The sequence below is a fragment of the Meleagris gallopavo genome, chromosome 3 (genome assembly GCF_905368555.1).
Source record: "Meleagris gallopavo chromosome 3, MGAL_WU_HG_1.1, whole genome shotgun sequence".
Lineage (NCBI taxonomy): Eukaryota > Metazoa > Chordata > Aves > Galliformes > Phasianidae > Meleagris > Meleagris gallopavo.
In genome coordinates this window covers 36,688,650-36,706,304 of record NC_139406.1, presented here as the reverse complement: position 1 = coordinate 36,706,304, position 17,655 = coordinate 36,688,650, and the positions used below count along the sequence as shown (strand labels likewise).

The 17,655-nt window shown below is 47.8% G+C and overlaps 1 protein-coding gene across 2 annotated transcripts in view; it reads right to left on the bottom strand.

Annotated features, from left to right (window-relative positions):
• Positions 1-15,154, bottom strand: part of ZNF516 (zinc finger protein 516) — a 103,009-nt gene extending 87,855 nt beyond the window's left edge. The window contains exon 1 of one of the 2 annotated variants that reach the window (XM_085220670.1): positions 15,014-15,154. The gene's annotated coding sequence lies outside the window, so the exon portion shown is untranslated. Of the gene's footprint in view, positions 1-13,107; positions 13,573-15,013 lie in introns of those variants that run through there. The other variant, XM_085220671.1, reaches the window with a different exon arrangement.
• Between the last annotated feature and the right edge of the window lie 2,501 nt (positions 15,155-17,655).

The window sequence follows — 17,655 nt, the reverse complement described above, 5'->3', positions numbered from 1 at the left end:
TGCTTCCCTGTTGCCACACAGGGCACATGGAGCAATGGAAGAGGTACACAGGTACGTTATCATGCCTTTGCACTGGGCAGCTGCTAAAGTCTCTGAGAACAATTGCCATGCTGTCACTTGGGCTGCCTGTAACTCTTTTAACTGAGAATAAATTACATCTGGCTTGGGGAAGAGTACCAAGCATCTTGGAATAGCACAGCCAGAGGTAAGCCATGAGAACTCAAGGCACTTTCTTGGTCTGAAAGCTATATATGAATGCTTAGTATATCCCAGTGTTCAGCACGGTACTCAGGACACTGTGGACTTGTGACATTTTCAGGAAGACTCTGAATCCATAAACTAAGGGATGAGTTACACAGATGTGTAAACATAGCAGCTCTGTGCAGTAACCAGGCAAAACTGTTCTCCTGCCATGTAAGGTGAATTACCTGGGTTTCCATCCCTGTCTGAACATTCAAAGAGAGGCAGACTTCCTCCTCTTAAATAAACAAAGCAACTATTTGAGCTCTGAAATTAGGCAACAGTGCATCGTTAATTACCTCTGAAATGAAATCCCTGACCGTACAGACTGACCCACGCAGGCTGACCCACACGAGCCAATCTCTGCCGTCAGTTCAGTAGGTTTCCACGCAGCCACCAGAATGTGCTGGCACAGCTCTGCTTGCCAGCCCAAGGACAGGCTTTGTACTCAAGGCAAGGATGTTTATTTTAAACAAGAAGTTACACCCACTTTAATATTGGCAGAGCGGCAACCTCATACAAAATCTTCAAAACCTATTTAAATTTTGAACCCACTCTGATACCAGTTTAAAAATATCAAATCAATAACATCCTTTAGCTAAATAGCTACATTTGCTCCTGGTTAAGCTCTGCCGACACTGGAAATGAACCAGAGATTAATTTGGTTCAACGAATTTGGCTTTTAACCTAGACAATAAAATTTACTGTAATAAAAGCTGAAATCCTCACTGGCAATGTAAGGATGCCTTAGGGGCACGCTGGTTCTTGCCAGCACCACGTATCCACCTTTACAGCTTTAAAACAAATCTTGCCACTTTTTCTTCCACGTGTATAGGCACACACTATGCTCATGTTACACACAATGAACTCTGATGTGCAAGGGTTAATAATACAGAATAATACAGTGCATACGAGTATATAACCCCAGAAGCATAGAGGACTATGAACAACCTATTTCTGAAAAAAATATAAGAGGGAGAGGATTAAATTAAAAAAAAAAAAAAAAAAAAAAAAAAAAAAAAAAAAGCAAGATTGGGAAAAGAAAATGTTTTGCTCTTTACCAAGGTAAGAAATGCAGAAATACTGAGAATACTGAACAACTGCAGGACTCTTAAGTCACTGCTAAACTGCATTCTTGCCTATGGCATTAACTGTATCATACACTGCTATTCTAGCAAGCAAGCTTATTTTTTTAGCAATACTTAGCTAGGCATCTTTTGCCTACTAAAGAAACTAAACTAAAGAAAACAGAACCTCTGTATTGACCTAAGGATGCCATAACAATATTGCCTTAATTTTCCCATTGCTTAGCAAGCCACTTACCCCTCTTCTCTAAACAGTGGACCTTAATTGGAACAAAAACACTCACAGCACTCGGACATGCGTGTCCTGTATATGCAGAGGAGGAACTTAGCCAGATCTGCTCCCCTGAAATCCTCTCCTCAGTGGGCAGTGACAGCAAGCCATCATGGAGAACATGGTCTACCAGGATGAATGGGAGGCAGGGGACAAAAACGCACCGCAACGCGCTGTCACAAAGATGAAGTGCTATACATGATGCTTCGCTACCGAGGAGGCATTTTTACCTACAGGCTACAGGCACTGTGCTTGCCTGGTTTTAAATAGGTTGCCAATATCAGGAACAGAAGCGAAAACAACAATTTCACATTTTTCAAGCCAGGGCCTGGTAATACCAGCACTTGGCTCTGTCTCCAAGAAATGCTGCACTCAGGATGGCTGAGTAATAACACTAGTCGTTGGGGCCAGACTGGTAACCAGTGCTGACGTGGTGAATTTTTACTCATGAGAAAGCGCCTGTGAAGTCAGCAAGACTCCTCAGATGAGTGGTAAATGCTCATCGATGTGAGGAGAAGTTATTCCATGATGGCTTTATGTTGTAACAGTGCACGTGTGTCTCTGCATGCACACACACACAGGAGTGAAGGAGACTAAAAGCCACGGCGTGATCACGAACCTACACAACCATTCGGGTTATAGCAAAAAGCAGTCAGAAGATGAGATCAATGAGCCAACTGCATGACCCAGAGGAGCTGGCATAGGCTATGGGAGGACAGCACTTGACTCAGGGAGTACAGTGCTTGATGTACAGCGTAGGGACACGGGAGATACTCCATCAGCATCTCCCTCCATTACCTGATCTTCCTTCCATCCTGCTACACTTTCTATGTTACACTGCATATTTAGCACACTGAATACCAAGCTCTGCTCTCACGTACACTGATTAAGTTTAAATTAATGTGGCTGAAATCAGGAGAGAAACCTAATAAAAATCAAAGTATCAGTCCCTGGGGTCAAAATGACACAAGCTCCTAACACGATGGAATTTGTATCATTTTCTAATCATTGCGTTGAAAAAATTACAAAGCCATTGACATGTTCATGGGATACAGCACCACTTTACTCCCAGCTGCAATGCTCAGAAGACACATAAATGTGAGCTTTGTGTCTGTGCACATACACTATGCCATAGAGCTCTTACTAATAAGCAGCATCACCAAAACCAGAATGATGTCAGGGCTGTTTGGAAAAGCAGACCATCTTCATACTGGGGGAAAACTGCACAAACAACACCTTAAACAGGAAAACATCCATGCCATATATCACGCAAAATTTACTGCTTCCTGGCTGCTCCCATCTACTGTGACTATTCATAGAACCATAGAATCATTAAGGTTGGAAAAGACCACTAAGATCATCTAGTTCAATTGTCAACCCAACCCTACCATGTTCACTGACCACATCCCTCAGTGCAACATACACACATTTCCTGAACACCTTCAGGGACGGTGACTCCACCACCTCCCTGAGCAGCCTGTGCCACTGCCTCACCACTCTTGCTGAAATTTTTCCTGTTATCCAACCTGAACTTCCCCTGGCTACTCACCCTCCACACAAAATATGAAGGGGGCCAGTACACAGATTAGTCACCCCCAGTTTTCCAGGTTAACTCATGGGACAATCCCGGTGTGCATATCTGGGTACCCACAGAGAAGGAGCCCCATGGCACTGTTCTCCTGAAGGACTGCATGGAGCCCACAATCACGCACAGACACCAGCTGCGTTTGGAGGAGAGCAGAAATCCAGAGCGTTTCCAGAGCACAGACACACAGGCAGCAGCATTTCTACCACAAAGAATGCTGGCAAATTACTGCTGTGTATGGTGGACAGATATTCAAATGCCAGCTGAGGATCAAACGCTGAAGTCTGCTTCTCCCTTCTCTAGTGAAATGCACAGTAAATTCAATTCTAATAACTTAGCATTGTGAAGAGGGCTATGATAATTAACTGACATTTATGAGCATTTAACTTGACAGCAGATATGCTTTGAGGAATTTTAATGACCCATTAATGGATCCATACAACCACATGTACACACAAGATACAATCGAGTCCAGGGACTGATTCCTGCTATGTGTTTGTACACATCCCAGGAAAAACAAAAATAGATCATCATTGCTGCTGGGTGCCACTGTATGACAATGGTTATAATTACGCTGCCCTGATAAATCATCGTCTTTTGTAAGCCTAAACCACTCAGTTTGTGTCAGATGAAAACAAATGCCTGGCACGTTCCCACACACCTTTACCCGATCGTCATGCTGTGGTTTGATTTATAGGATGGTTTAGCAGAAGGAGATAGCACAACTAGAGAAGCTTGGAAGAAGGAACTGCTGCGTGTCTTCATTTTAACCCCTCTAACGTGCCTGGTACATTAGGTTATTACTCTTCTCCACAAGAGCAGAAAAGTTATACCCAGCGCATTCTTTGTAAAAGTAATCAGCGTTGAGGTCATAGCGGTAAAGGCCATATCTAGAAAATGCACTTTCATCAAATTCATGAGCGTACACAGAAAGGACGGGCTGTGAACAACAGACTTCCCCAGTTTGTACTACTGTTTTTTTAACGGCTGGTTTTGCTGACACACGGTCTTTCCCAAACCTAGCTACTTCTAACAAACTCTGTCCCTTCTCAGGAATTTCTTTGTTTCCTTTCTCAAGGCAGTTTGCTGCCGAGCTGAGCTGTGATCAGGCCCCAGTGCCATCAGCATTCTGCCCACCGCTGCCAGCATCCTGTGTTCCCAGCACAGCTCCATTCTCCTCCCGGCCCCCTTGTAACACTCGGATCGCTCCCACCTTCATCCCCAATGCAAACCTGCTCCTCTTCATACTCCTCCTCCAACAACCCCACAGGCTCCGCATGCCACATCCATCCACTCAGCCCAAGGCTCCCCACACTCGGGCTCCTGGTGTTGACACCAGCTTGGAGGCCCGCAGCAGTCAGGAACTGGGGACCACAGTGCAAGGCAGGTCTGGGGACAGAGCAGTGGGAGAAGGGTCTGGATCCTCCCAAGTCTCGTGTCCTTTAAAATAATCACACAAAAGAAAAATCCAGCCACTCTTGCACATGCAGACACGTGCTTGGCCAGCTTCCTCCTCCTCTGCTTACGATCTCCTCTCCTCACTCCCCCCCCCCAGCAGCACTCGCGCTGTAACTTTTCCCAGGACCCCTAGTGACACAGGGGACCGCCCCACGTGAGGCTGTGCGCAGACACTAGACAGCTCTTGCACGGCTCTCAGCATTCCCTGCCTGATGACACAAGGAATAAAGACACCCACCTACAAAAACCAAGTGTTCCTAGGGATGGGGAAACTGGTTCTTCGTCCTTCCTGTCTTCCTGAGCACCCACGGATCATCCCGAAAGACCCTTTTCCCCCTCATATTTCTGTACAGCCTGGTTGCATCCCCCTTTCCCTTAGAACTGTGTTTAGCTCCACTGCCTGATTTTCTGTATTTTCCTCTCCTCAAGCATTTACAGCAGCTGCTGCCCAGCCCAGCTCCTCAGTGCCTCTGCGAGCACAGAGCTGATGCCAGCTGCAGAACAGCCCAGAGATGTGCGCAAGTCACCCAACTAAGCCTGCACAGCTCGGCTATCCCATGCACAAGGTGTGACCTCACGGTGGAGTTACACAAAAAGTAACTTGGGGCATCTGTTCCTCAGCTGAGTTCTCAGAGCAGCTGTTCTGCTCCACAAGAAAGCTCTGAGTTATGCCAGATAAAACCCACCAGACTAACAGCACAGGAGTAAAGCAAGGCTGACTGTAAAGAGTGCTTCTATTGCTCCTCTACAGAATTACATCTCATATTTTTTTCCACATTCATATACTCCTATACCCCGATATATATAATATTTTTAACAGAAAATTAGAACTGAATAACTTTGCTTTGAAAATTACAATGGCAAACTGGGATTTCAGCTCCTCAAACACCACTCTGTTCTCCAAAGAGCAAAGCACACTCAACAATGCATACTAAGATGGCTTTTTAACAACAACAATCTGTCTTATGTCTAACATCTCCTCTGCTGTCAGACTTGCAATTCTGATTATCTTGTCCTTCTTTCTTAAATGTCGAAGGCAGTGTGTCCTCCATGGGGACAGCAAAAGGCACGGACTCTCTGAGCAATAGTCTCTCCCATGTATTTGGGGAACTACCAGCTTGGATGGCAATGCTCCCAATCCTATTGAGTTAGGACTCAAAGCAAACTCCAGACAAACTTCTTAGCATTACGCTGGAGTGCTCATCCTTCGCCATGCCCACTCTGCTTTCTCTCCAGTTTCCTGGGAGCAAGAAAGCCACACGCAGACCTAGAGGAACCATGTTAAGAGAATAACCATCTGCCTTCATCCCCAGATGCAAGCCTTGACCTTGGGACACCAGTCTTAGAGACTGCAAGAGGCCAAGACAAGCTTTTGCAAGGGGAGAAAAGCAGGTAGGCATTAGGAAGGTTAAGAAATCCCTAACATCTCAAGGACACTATTTCTTCCCTTTTCCTCAGTCTGCCAGACCTGCCCCTATGGACTCCTTTTTATGTAGTACCTTCCATTCCTCTTTCAAATCACTTCTGCATTTCTCACACTTCCTGCTCTCTCCAAGATAGCAAGAATTATAAGTCTCCCTGCTAGCCTTCTCCAGCACCCCAGATCTAGCTGTAAAGTTACGGGAGTTTTCTGCATCTGCCATTTGACTGCATTTCTCTTGGCAAGTATTGGAAAACCAACAAACATCACTAGGTTATCTCAAGGAGCACAGCAGGACATGGCAGCAAAGGGAGTATGAAAGCCACAGCACCTCCTGAGCTAGAAAGCAGTGAAAATATTAAGATCTAAAGGACTCCAACACAGCTCTCAGCCTTGATGGAGGTTCTGAGGGGATGCTCTGGTTTGCAGATCTATGCCTAGCTCACAAATGGATTTGTGACCTGCAAAATACAGGTGGAAGTTAGAAGATTTTGTTACACAGAGGTGCAACTGAAGGCAGTTAGTTTGGAGGTTCGAATAGGACAGGCAAGTCACCAATCTACAGCACACCGCAGCTCCTGTGCCATCAGCAGCCTCTGTGCAACCCCAGCGGACTGAGGCAGACAGGGCCCATCAGGTCCCAGCCCAGCTCCAGCAGGACCACCCAGAGCAGGGGGCACAGGAGCGTGGCTAGGCAGCATCTAAGTAATAAAAGCGAGAAAAAGAAAGAGCAGAGGTCACTGCAAGGTGTCCACAGCTTAACTATCACACGATCACGCCACTCCCTTCTATATCACGTACATTCTCATGACTTTAAAAATGCACTAAGTTCTTCATGGAAGCAGCAACAGATATAATGGCAAACAATTCAGCATTCAAAATCCAGCACTCACTGGCCTGCATGAATGTCACTGACTGCCTCACTGCCTTAGCTCCATTTTTCAGACCTTTAACAAACTTGCTCACCCTTTTACACTCTTCAGGCCCCTCAAAAACTACATTTCAGAACTAGAATTGGTGGGAGGCAGTCTGGAAGACACTTGAGCCCCAGATGCCCAACCTTCAAGCATGTGAAACTCTGAAAGAAAACACTGGCAACCCAGCCCTCCTCACTGCTTGATTTTGTGAAAGAAATACATGGCAACCTATAATCCCTAATCAACCTAGAAAATAAATGACTGATAAACCAATCTGCTTGTAACCTCATTAACAGATTCTAGCTTCAGTATCAACAGGGTAATTTGCTGACTATTTTTAATCCCAACTGCTAAACCATTAATCCCACAATTTCCACACAGGGTGTTTTCCCTCCTCTAAATTTACCCCAGGTTACCACCAAGTTTGCAACTCGTGAAAAAGTAGATAAATAAGTAACACCAGCAAATATACACCTCCTGGCACTGGGGAACTGAGAGACTCCGATTACCTGCTTTATCCCCTTAAAGTCATTACTTTCTAATTGGAAGGAGTCATTCAGCAGCAAAGCCGTGTGCCTGGCGTGTCATCCGACACTTCTATGTACAGCTCACAGTACCAACTCCCAATGCACTTGCCACAATAAGAACTGAATTATTTCCTCCTATCGTTGACAGTCATTTCTCTCTCTAGTAAAATCAGCTCAAATTTAACAGGATGGGGGATAACAACATAAATTGTATTGTTTCCTCAAACTGGCATTAAAAGATTCTCTAACTATCATTATTAATGTCAACATAAATTATGCATTGAACATCTTAACGTTCATTACAGAGGTAAAATCCAGCTGGGGGGAAAATATGAAAAAGACAAACAGAGTAAGTGCAATTAAAGTACGTATTCATAAATCCCTTGCAGCGTTGCTCAGCATTGATGAAACACTTCTCTAAAATGGTCTTAAAATAAGTATTCACAGAGTTGTTAGAAACAGTATCACGAAAGTTTTGCAGTAATCAACTCAAGGTAGTGCTTAATGCTCCTTTCAACTTCCATGAATTACAGACTCAACCATTTCTAACTGCTGTAAGTCAGCATTCAAACACCACACAAATTGGAAGCTTAGCAGTCTTGGGGTACCTCTGCAGATGCTTCATACAAACAAGTGAACAATCTTGGGGAAACATTTCTGTGTTCTGAGGTTAAAATAAATGATTTTAGGAGGTAGGTGACAAGCAACAGATGTCTCACCAAGGCATACCAGTGACTTTGAGAGTTCTCATGAGTGCTCAGTTAACTGCATGTCTTGGGACTTCAAAGAGACTCCCACCTCCTGAAGACTCCAAGATAGCTCTACCTATGGCTGCACAGAGAAAGCAGGCTTGAGTACACAGCCGCTAGGGGCTCCAAACCCAAAGGGAAGATCTCATTCCCATAATGGCAAGGTTTAAGCCAACCCTTCAGCTGCCTGATTCATGGCTTTATCATACTTGTGGCTGCCAATCCCAGCAAGGATGCCTCAAAGCCAAGTGAAGCCAGACGGCATCTATTAAAACAGGCAACTCAGCAACCTCTGTGCGAAGATTGGAGGGCGGGGGGGGGGGGAAGGGGAAGGACAAAAAAAAAAAAAGTCTTCCCAAGCACATCCTCAGCTATTGAAGGACAGCTCCAGTTTTGGTCAGCAAAGGCAGTAACACCTCACCCACAGTTCTTTACAGCACATCCCGTTACAGGGTATTGTTCGCAACCCTTCCCGCAAATCATTTCAACATTCAGAGCTCAACTGTTTCTTAAGGAAATTATTTCAGGAGGAAAAGAAATTGCTTACTCACGAACCTGGTATTATTATAACAATGAGCTATAACAGCGCAAGACAGTTACATTGCACAACTTGAAATGCATCACTTATTGTCCTAGATCTCAGAAAAAGAACAGTCTGAATACTGAAACAAGTCAGAGCATAAATGTGACTCGGTGTCAGCTCACACAATATGGGTTAAACGCTACCACATGGGCAATGAACACACACTGCCCTTTCAAAAACAAAGAACATGGATAATTTCTTTCCCAAATCTATTGTTACCAAACGAACGTGCTTATTTTAAAACCAGACTACGATCGTGACTAAAGCACGTGTGAGCACCTCTGTTTCCACCCGTCTCCCTCTATTTCCTGAAAACGAATGCCACTTCACCGCTCACAATCTCCTTAAAAAAGCCAAGAAAAAATTACTACGAAGGCAGCTTTATCACTGCAACAAGGCAACACGAGCATTTCCGTGCCGTATAAAAATAGCAGCAAGGCACTCGCTGCTCTTCCTTTCTTTTACCTGCCTGAAAAGAAAAGCATGTGTGTGTTTGGAATACATTAAAACTCCCTGATCTGATTATCAGCAAACACTCCAAACCCTCCATAATGTACTGTAACATACGCTTTCTTTAGACTCCAGAGCAAAAGGAAAAAAAAAAAAAAAAAAAGCCAAAGCAACCACATATGAAATAGCACAAATGCTGCTGGTTTAAAATTGTCTGCCTATTTTTTTTTTTATCATCATAATATAAACTGATCATGTCAGGATGCTAAAAATAGCCACAAATTGTAATTACACGTGCTTTGTAGTTCCTATTTTACTTTGGAAAGAAGATTAGAAGCCAGATCATTTTAAGAACTGTCCTTAAAGATTTGGGGAGCCACAAAATTCACCCTGCTTTGCAATTTGGAGTAGGCTGCTGGAACACATCTCTGCAACACGGCGGCATAGAGAGACCAGCTCCCAACAGCGAGATGGAAATGGAGAAGGGCAGACAAAGAAAAAAGTAATTTCTTAGAGATTCTGAGAGTGCCCTGATTACTGATGTAATACCATAAGCTTTAATTAGGAGCTAAGTGCTGTGTGCTAAATTCATCCTCACACACAGCCCTGCAAAGGCAGAGGAGCTCTACAGAAGGTGCCTATGGTGGCTGGGCAACAGCCTGCCCTATGGCTTCCGCCACTGCCTACAGCAGAGTGGGGATTTGTACAGCTCAGCTACACAGTATCCTGCTGATACAAACAGAACTCTTTTCGATAAGCAATGGTTTCAATGAATGGTTAGCAAAAGGGGTTTTTAAACAGTTCTCAGAACGTAAGCAACTGAGAAACCCCAGCAGAAGCTGTGTGCCTCCATCAGGCTTATGGCGCTCAGAGCAGCCATCTTCATCAACAAACCCGAACACCTGCCCTCAGCACCACACAAACAGCCACGTTCCCTACTCAAAATGTTAGTGCACAAGCCAGGAGCAGCAAACAAGCAGCACCCAAATGCTATCGCTGTAAAATACCTGCTAAACTCACGGGGCAATACACAGTTGGGCAGCAAGCTGAGAGCCACAGGCTAATTCTATCTCAGGACTTACACTTAATTCCCTGAGTCTGTTTGCATAAGAAGTGTTGCTGTAATGCAGTTTCTGGAATGCAAGGAGAAACTGCAAACATGAAATGTCTAACTACACTGATGAGGTTCTACAGATAACCAAGACGTAAACAACATCAAAAAATGAATAATCAATGTTGAATAACCACTGCATCAAAAATAACAAAGCTCAACAGCTTCAAATAGCAAAGCAGGTTCAGCAGATCAAGAGACAGAACATTCGCTGACTAACAGTTGGGTAATGAAAGTAAACACTGGCAATGAAGTCATCATTCTAATGAAAGCTAAGGCAATGTAACTACCTGGACCATACGCCAGCAGCGTGCTTTAATGCAGGTTCCTACCATAATATTTACTAGAATCACTTCTGCTGGAAGAGGAAAGGAAGTCGCACTTGCTTTTCACATGTGAGTTGCAAACGAGAGAGGTGCTCCTCATTATGTCCTCCCAACTCTCAAGCACTGTGCTGGCGGTGCCCACAGTTACACCGGGGAACCAAACAGCAGAATTCTGCCTTCAGTGACCAAGTCACAACAGCTTTACCCTTACTCTGAGATGTATAAACATTTGTGGCGTGTAAGATGCCTGCTTTCAAATAGAACTGTTGCTCCAAAGTTCAACTATTTCTATTGCAGATATCTCACAAAATAACGGGGGTTTTTTTGCAATGCAGTGATTAGTTGTCTGGGTGACATTTACAGCTAGAAAGAATAATAATAATTTAAAAAGAACTCTGAAGCATTTCAGGCTCTGTCACTGAAACACAGAAACTGTAATTCCACTCTGAGAGCCCTCACACAGCTCCCAGCAGTCACAGGGAGGGGCGAGCATGCTCACTGGGGACAGCAACCAGCCCATTCGTGAGAAGGCTGTGCATGCCCCTACCCAATGGAGGAACACCGCACAGTGAGGAAAAACAGCTGTCCCTTCCCTCAGCTTTCTGTGCAGACACCCAGTGCCCATTCAGGCTGGAAAGGCGTCTATCTACAAAGCCATCCGCGTGTCTCACACCTTTAAGCAGGCTCATCTTCCCTGTGAAATTAGCAAGCTCAGACAAGTTACTTCCTGCAAAACGCAATCACTTTGAGTTTCAGCTTTCTATTTTGATGACTTTAAGAAATAACACGGTCCAACCCAGCTTTCCAGTTTGAGTACTCTTTGCAGACTCTGTCGCTGATCTCACAAAGGCTCACCCATTTGCTTATTCTGCATACAGCGTGTATGTATTCCCAAAGAAGCGCTTGACGGAGCATGAATTTCAGTACTTACAGAACTGAGGGTTTCCAAAGCTGTTAAGATTTCAATGGGTTTGGGCCATGCTAAAAAGAGATCCCACCCCTTCCACCCCCTTCATTCGATGGGATCTCAATGTACCTCACCAGGCGGCATCGCAGATAACCACTGCTCACTGTAGAAGTCAGCAGCACACAAAGACCTTACAAAATAATCCAACTGCCCACAGGGCAATGTGCACAGCACTTTCTGACTACCTCGCCCACCTGGCTACTGTCTCGCAGGCTGTCCCCTGTGGTATCACTATGCAAGCACCCACATCAAGCTGCATTTTGAAGCAGAGCAGTCCACGAGGCAGAGGTTCAAGAAGATGGTATAACCCTCTTCACCTCTCCAATGAGGCCTTTAGCACCGATAACTGAAATTATTAAACCCTGGTGACAGCGTGATACTGTGACCAACTGTGAAAACACGGGATGCATCTCATTTTTAAAGAGAGCCATTAGTCACTGCCACAGGAAAACTTTAATCCACAGAAGTTAAATGTCACCACTGTTGCTCCATCCCGGCCAGCGACACTGCTCCTGAGGTCACCAGAAATAACAATAGGCAGTTTTCATGTTAGTGATGCAAACTGTTTTCCTTTCTGTGACGTAGAGCAACAGCCGCCCATACTTACGGAAGGACTGTGAGCAGCCCTTGGTGCAGATTGGTTTCAGAGAATCACAGAATGGTTGAGTTGGAAGGGCACTTGAAAGGTTACCTAGCCTGACTCCCCTACAATGAAGAGGGACACCTACACACCTACACCTTCATCAGGTTGCTCAGAGCTCTGTCCAGCCTGACCTTGAGTGTCTCCAGGGATGGGGCATCCATCAGCTCACTAAAGCACTGGAAAAATGCTAAAGTTTTGGTGACATCCAGCAATTGAGAAGGTCAGGTAGGAGCCCAGTTAGCAGACACCACTCCTCTCTTCAGGTGTGTTATGAATAATCTTCTGTTACATCACTCCTTCCTTTAAAACAACATTATTCTCACTGATGTTTAACACTGCCTCCCCCCACCACCACTATATTATCCCTACATATTCAACTAATAGCACAGGAGAGCAATGCTGCCTTATCCACAGCGGCTTTATGACTTATCACCAATGGGGCATTTTTTCAACATCAGTGGGTGCTAAAGGTTTCCCAGTGATGCCAAATGCAAATCATCAATGCAATCTGAGAGCGTTCCACACCAGGCGGCGGTGAAGGCGAGCACAGCGACAGTCACATCGAGCAGCCCACCCACTACTGCTGTGTGGGGCTCAGCCCCTGCATCAGTGCAACCCTCCCCATCCCTGCCCCTGCAATGTCCGTCCCCCCCCCCCCCCCCCCCACGTGCAGTGCCATGCTCCCAGCCCACATGCAGTAACAGCCCTCAGCACAGGGCAACAGAGACACACCGAACAAAACAAAACTCCCTTCTATCAACTGTCCCACACTTACATGGGGAGGGGGGCACAAATCCGACAGCACAGCTTGAAAAACATGCTCCTCAAAAGCAACCCACGTTTTGCCATTCAGCTTCGGCACAAATTTATGCTTTTTTTTTTTTTTTTTTTTTTTTTTTAAGTGGTGGGGGAAGCAACCAAATACCGGTTGCCACGTCGAGTTAATGACAAACCCCCTCGCTGTTAACTCGTTCAGCGCAGGCAGTGTGACATCGTGACATACAGCCGGCGGCAAGGCAGCGAGGGGAACCCTCGATGTGCTGCTGTCCGCACATCTCTCTCTTCCAGTCCTCCACCATCCGACACCGGCTCGCACCTCACCGCGGCTTCCCCCCCGCCCCGAGGAGCAGCGGGGCCGGGCGGGGCCGGGGGCGGGCGCCATGCGCTAGGGCCGCCCCGGTGGGGCGGGGTCGGATGCGGGCGGGGCCGAGCGGTGCTGCTCCCCCCCCCAACCCTTAGACCCAGACCCCGATTTCCCCCCTCCCCGGCCGGGCCGCCCCCGAGCCCCTCCCCGTAGAGGAAACTTCGCCGCTCGCCCCCAGAGTTCGCTGCCCGCCGGGAGCCGGGCCCGGGGCGAGCGGGGGGCGGGACGAGGAGGCGGGGGAGGAGGAGGAAGACGAAGAGGAGGAGGAGGAGCAGAGAGTCCCCAAAAAGGGACTGTGACCTTACGCCCATCCCGGCGCTCCCCCAATTCCGGATTTTTGGCACAGGTCGAGGCGGAGCGGAGCTCGGCCGCTTCTCTTTGCGGGGCTCCTCGGCCCTAATTTCGTTATGGAATCGTGAGGGAGGCGAGCGCGTTTCCTTAAGAAAGGACTGACCTATTTTTGGCTGGAGATAAACGATCGTGTTAACAGATGTTAATCTTGTAATCTGTTTTTCCTGTAAGCACTTCGCATCGCCGCGTTTCAAACATTAAACAATAATAATAATAATAATAATAATAAGTAAACCTTTCCCAAGCGACGTCATGATTATTAATAAAAATAAAAAAATAAAAATGAAAAATCTCGCGCTGGTTTCAAAGCCATTAAATCTTTCCCACTCTATAAATGCCGATTTGTTCTGCCCCAGCTCCCACGGGCTTTTATTTGCATTACAAATTCCACAGGTTACACCGGTCGCCTTTTCAGGACGCGTAAACCCCACAGCGCGGCGGTCCGGGGGGAGGGGGCCGCGCATCTGGATCGAATCAGGCGGACGCGGGGCACAGCCCGCACCGCGCATCCCTGCCGCCCCCAGCGCCCGGGGCCGCTCCCGCACCACTCGGCGTTGTCGTTCATCGCGGAGCTCTCCGTTTTGCCAACCCGACCGACGCCGGCTGTCATTCCGCACAGCTCTCCGCACACGTAGTGCCCGCGCGGTGCACCCCCCCCCCTTACCCTCCCCAACCGCCCCTCCCTGCTCGCTGAGCACAAAGTTTCCCCCATGCAAACTTTCCTCCAACTCGCCCGAGCTCTTCGCTGCCGTCGCCACGCTAATTAGATAGCGGGGGGAGGGCGGGGGGAGGGCAGATTTAGAGCACAAAATGTCTGGAGCCGCATTATTTCTTTTTTTTTTCCTTCTCCCCTGCCGCCCCCCCTTTTTTTAAACATATCCATGCACGCACCGAACCGCCCCCCACCCTTATCGGCGCCGTCCTCGGTGCCCCCTGCTGCGAGAAATTGGTCCCTCTGCCCTCCCCCCCCTCTCCCTCCGAGCAGGAGCACCCGGGTCCCCGCAGCGCCCCGCAACGCGGGCACCAAACCCGTGGACCCCCCTCCCGCAGCCCCGAACGCTGCACTTGAAACTCGGGCGATCCGCTCTTTGTCTCTTCCCGCACCCACGTCGCACCCACCCTCCGCACAAAGCCTCCCGCAGAACACCCCCAGTCCCCATCCCCATCCCCAACGGCGCAAAGTTACCGTTCGGGGGGAGGCCGCTCCGCTGACCGCTAAGTTTGTCCCGGCGGCTCCCCCGCACCGCAGCCCCGCTCCTCACGGCGCCGAGCTGCACATGAGCCGCCGAGCGGCTCCACGGGGGCGGCCCCGCCGCGCCCCGCGCCCGCGCACCGCCCCCGCGCCGCGCCCGCGCCGCGCCCCGCCCGCGCCGCCGCCTCGCGTCCCCCCGCGGCCGCAGTGGTGCGGGCGGAGCGCGGCGCGGCGCAGCGCGGAGCACCGGCGGCTGTCGGCGACGGGGGGCGGCCGTAGGGGCGGGGGGGGAACGGCCCCGGTTCCCACGTCCCCGCATCCGGCGAGGTGCGAGCCGGGCTGGCCCAGATGCATTTCTAATAGCAACTTTATTATTATTATTATTATTATTATTATTATTATTATTATTATTATTATTATTATTATCGTGCGCGAATCCCGCTGGTAAAATATGTGGGGATCTATTGAAAATGCGCAGAAACAACAACATTAAAGTCCTCCGTCGAGATCAAAGAGGGGTAGTGCTCAACGGCCGCGCTGGGGAAGTTGAAAGACCTCCGAACAAATCAATCTGCCACATGGCTTTAAAAAAAAAAAAAAAGAAAAGAAAACAACAAACCCCCCGCACGGAGCCCATCGCTGCTGCGTGCGAGAAGTTCCACCCTCACTGCCCCGCGTGGCTCCACCGCTCCGATGCGTGCCACGGGCGAGAGGAGTGCGTTCCGCCTGCGGCTGGCAGCCCTCCTTTAACCCGCTCCTAGGCACCGAGGGTGGGAACCTTGGGGTTTTCCTCATTTTTCTCCCATTTTCTCCCCTATTTTTTCTTTTTTTTTTTCCTTCTTTTTTTCCCCTTTTTTCTTTTTTTCTCCTTTTTTTTCCTCTCCCTTTTTTCTTTCTTTCCTTTTTTTTTCCCCTTTTTTTTTTTTTCCTTTTTCCGTTTTTCTTCCTCCGTTTTGTTTTTCTTTTTTTTTTTTTTTCTTTTCTCCCTTTCTTTGTCTCGCAACGCGCGATGACGTCGCAAGGGCACGGAGCGCTCGGCAGGAGCTCGGGGTGCCCCCGGCCCCGCACCCCCGGCCCCGTCCCGCGGAGCGCTCGGGCACCGCTCGCCAAGGAGCAGCGCAAGGGCGGAGGGGCGCGGGGGGGTCGGGCTGGCTGCCAGCAGCCTTGGGATAAAGGAAAGGGGCGGGAGCGAGCGAGGGGGAAAGTTGGTAATGAAGGATACACGAATCATAAAATGTAAGCTATGTGTGATTAATGATCTGCACTAATTTGAATAGCAGGCGTGTTAAAGGTCAGTGACAATTGTTGCTGCTTTCAGCATGAATGCCCGAGTGGGATGGATTCGGGACAGGCAAATTTCGTTCTAAGGTCAGAGAAGAAATGCCGGGACGTGCGGGCAGAGAGGGCATGCTTGGAAAAATGCACTGTGCATTAACGCCCCGATGGTGTCCGGAACGTCTGCCTTCTGATCTCTAAACAGCAGCGTGTCAATGCTCAATTTGCTCAGGGACATGATTTAGCCGAGGGTTGTTAGAGTTAGGGTAGAATGGTCAGGTTGCGGTTGGACTTGATGATCTTGAAGGTCTTTTCCAATCTGAGCAATTCCATGATTCTGTGATTCTATCTCCCTTATACACTTTGTAAGCGCCACCACGCTCTGTGCTGGGTTAATGTGGACACACACGGGTGTGCCAATGAGGTGCTCCTTGCTCTGGTGGGATGTGGGCTGGTTCCCCAGGTTCCCCAGTCACAATTTGTGTGGTAGTTCAGCATTTCTTGACACAAAGAATAAAAATCCCATTCTAAAAAGCATTCCTGGGCAGTATTTAGAACACCAGCATTAAGTTAATAATTTCCATATGGTGAACATTGACAAATTCGAGCAACGAAAGGTGCGTGAGACTTCCAAACTACATAAAAACGCAATTTTTGTAACTTTCCCCTTTACTCGGTGTATATTCTCTGTATAGATTCTCCTCCTCAGGCAGTAAATTGTGAGCACGCTCAGCGCTGTGCATGCCGTGTTGCTCAGTGAAGTCCCTGCAAAGCTTTGCATTTTCCATTCTGCTCCCATAGGCCCGGCATCACGCCCCTTTTTCTCACAGAAGTGAGGTGCTGAGGCTGTGAGGTGAAGCCCAACAGTGGGGATATTCCACTTTAATGGCAAGGCAATTAAAAATGTAAGAGATGCAAAAACCTTCAAACAGTTCAGCGGTAAATTCATGTCATGAAAGTTGTCAGTGGAGTTCCTCTGTCCATGTAATTTTAAACAGGAGATTTTCTCACATTTCCAAGCCTGGAACAGGATAGGGATTCATATCACAGAATCACAGAATGGCCAGGGTTGAAAGGGACCTCAAGGATCACGAATCTCCAACCCCCCTGCCACAGGCATGGCCACCAACCTCCACATGTAATACTAGACCAGGCTGCCCAGAGCCCCATCCAACCTGGCCTTGAACACCTCCAGGGATGGGGCATCCACAACTTCTCTGGGCAGCCTGTTCCAGCACCTCACCACTCTCTCTGTAAAGAACTTCCCCCTGATATCCAACCTAAATCTTCCCTCCTTCAACTTAAAACCATTTCCCCTTGATGCTGTTATCTACTCTTTCAAAGAGAGGTAAGAAAATATC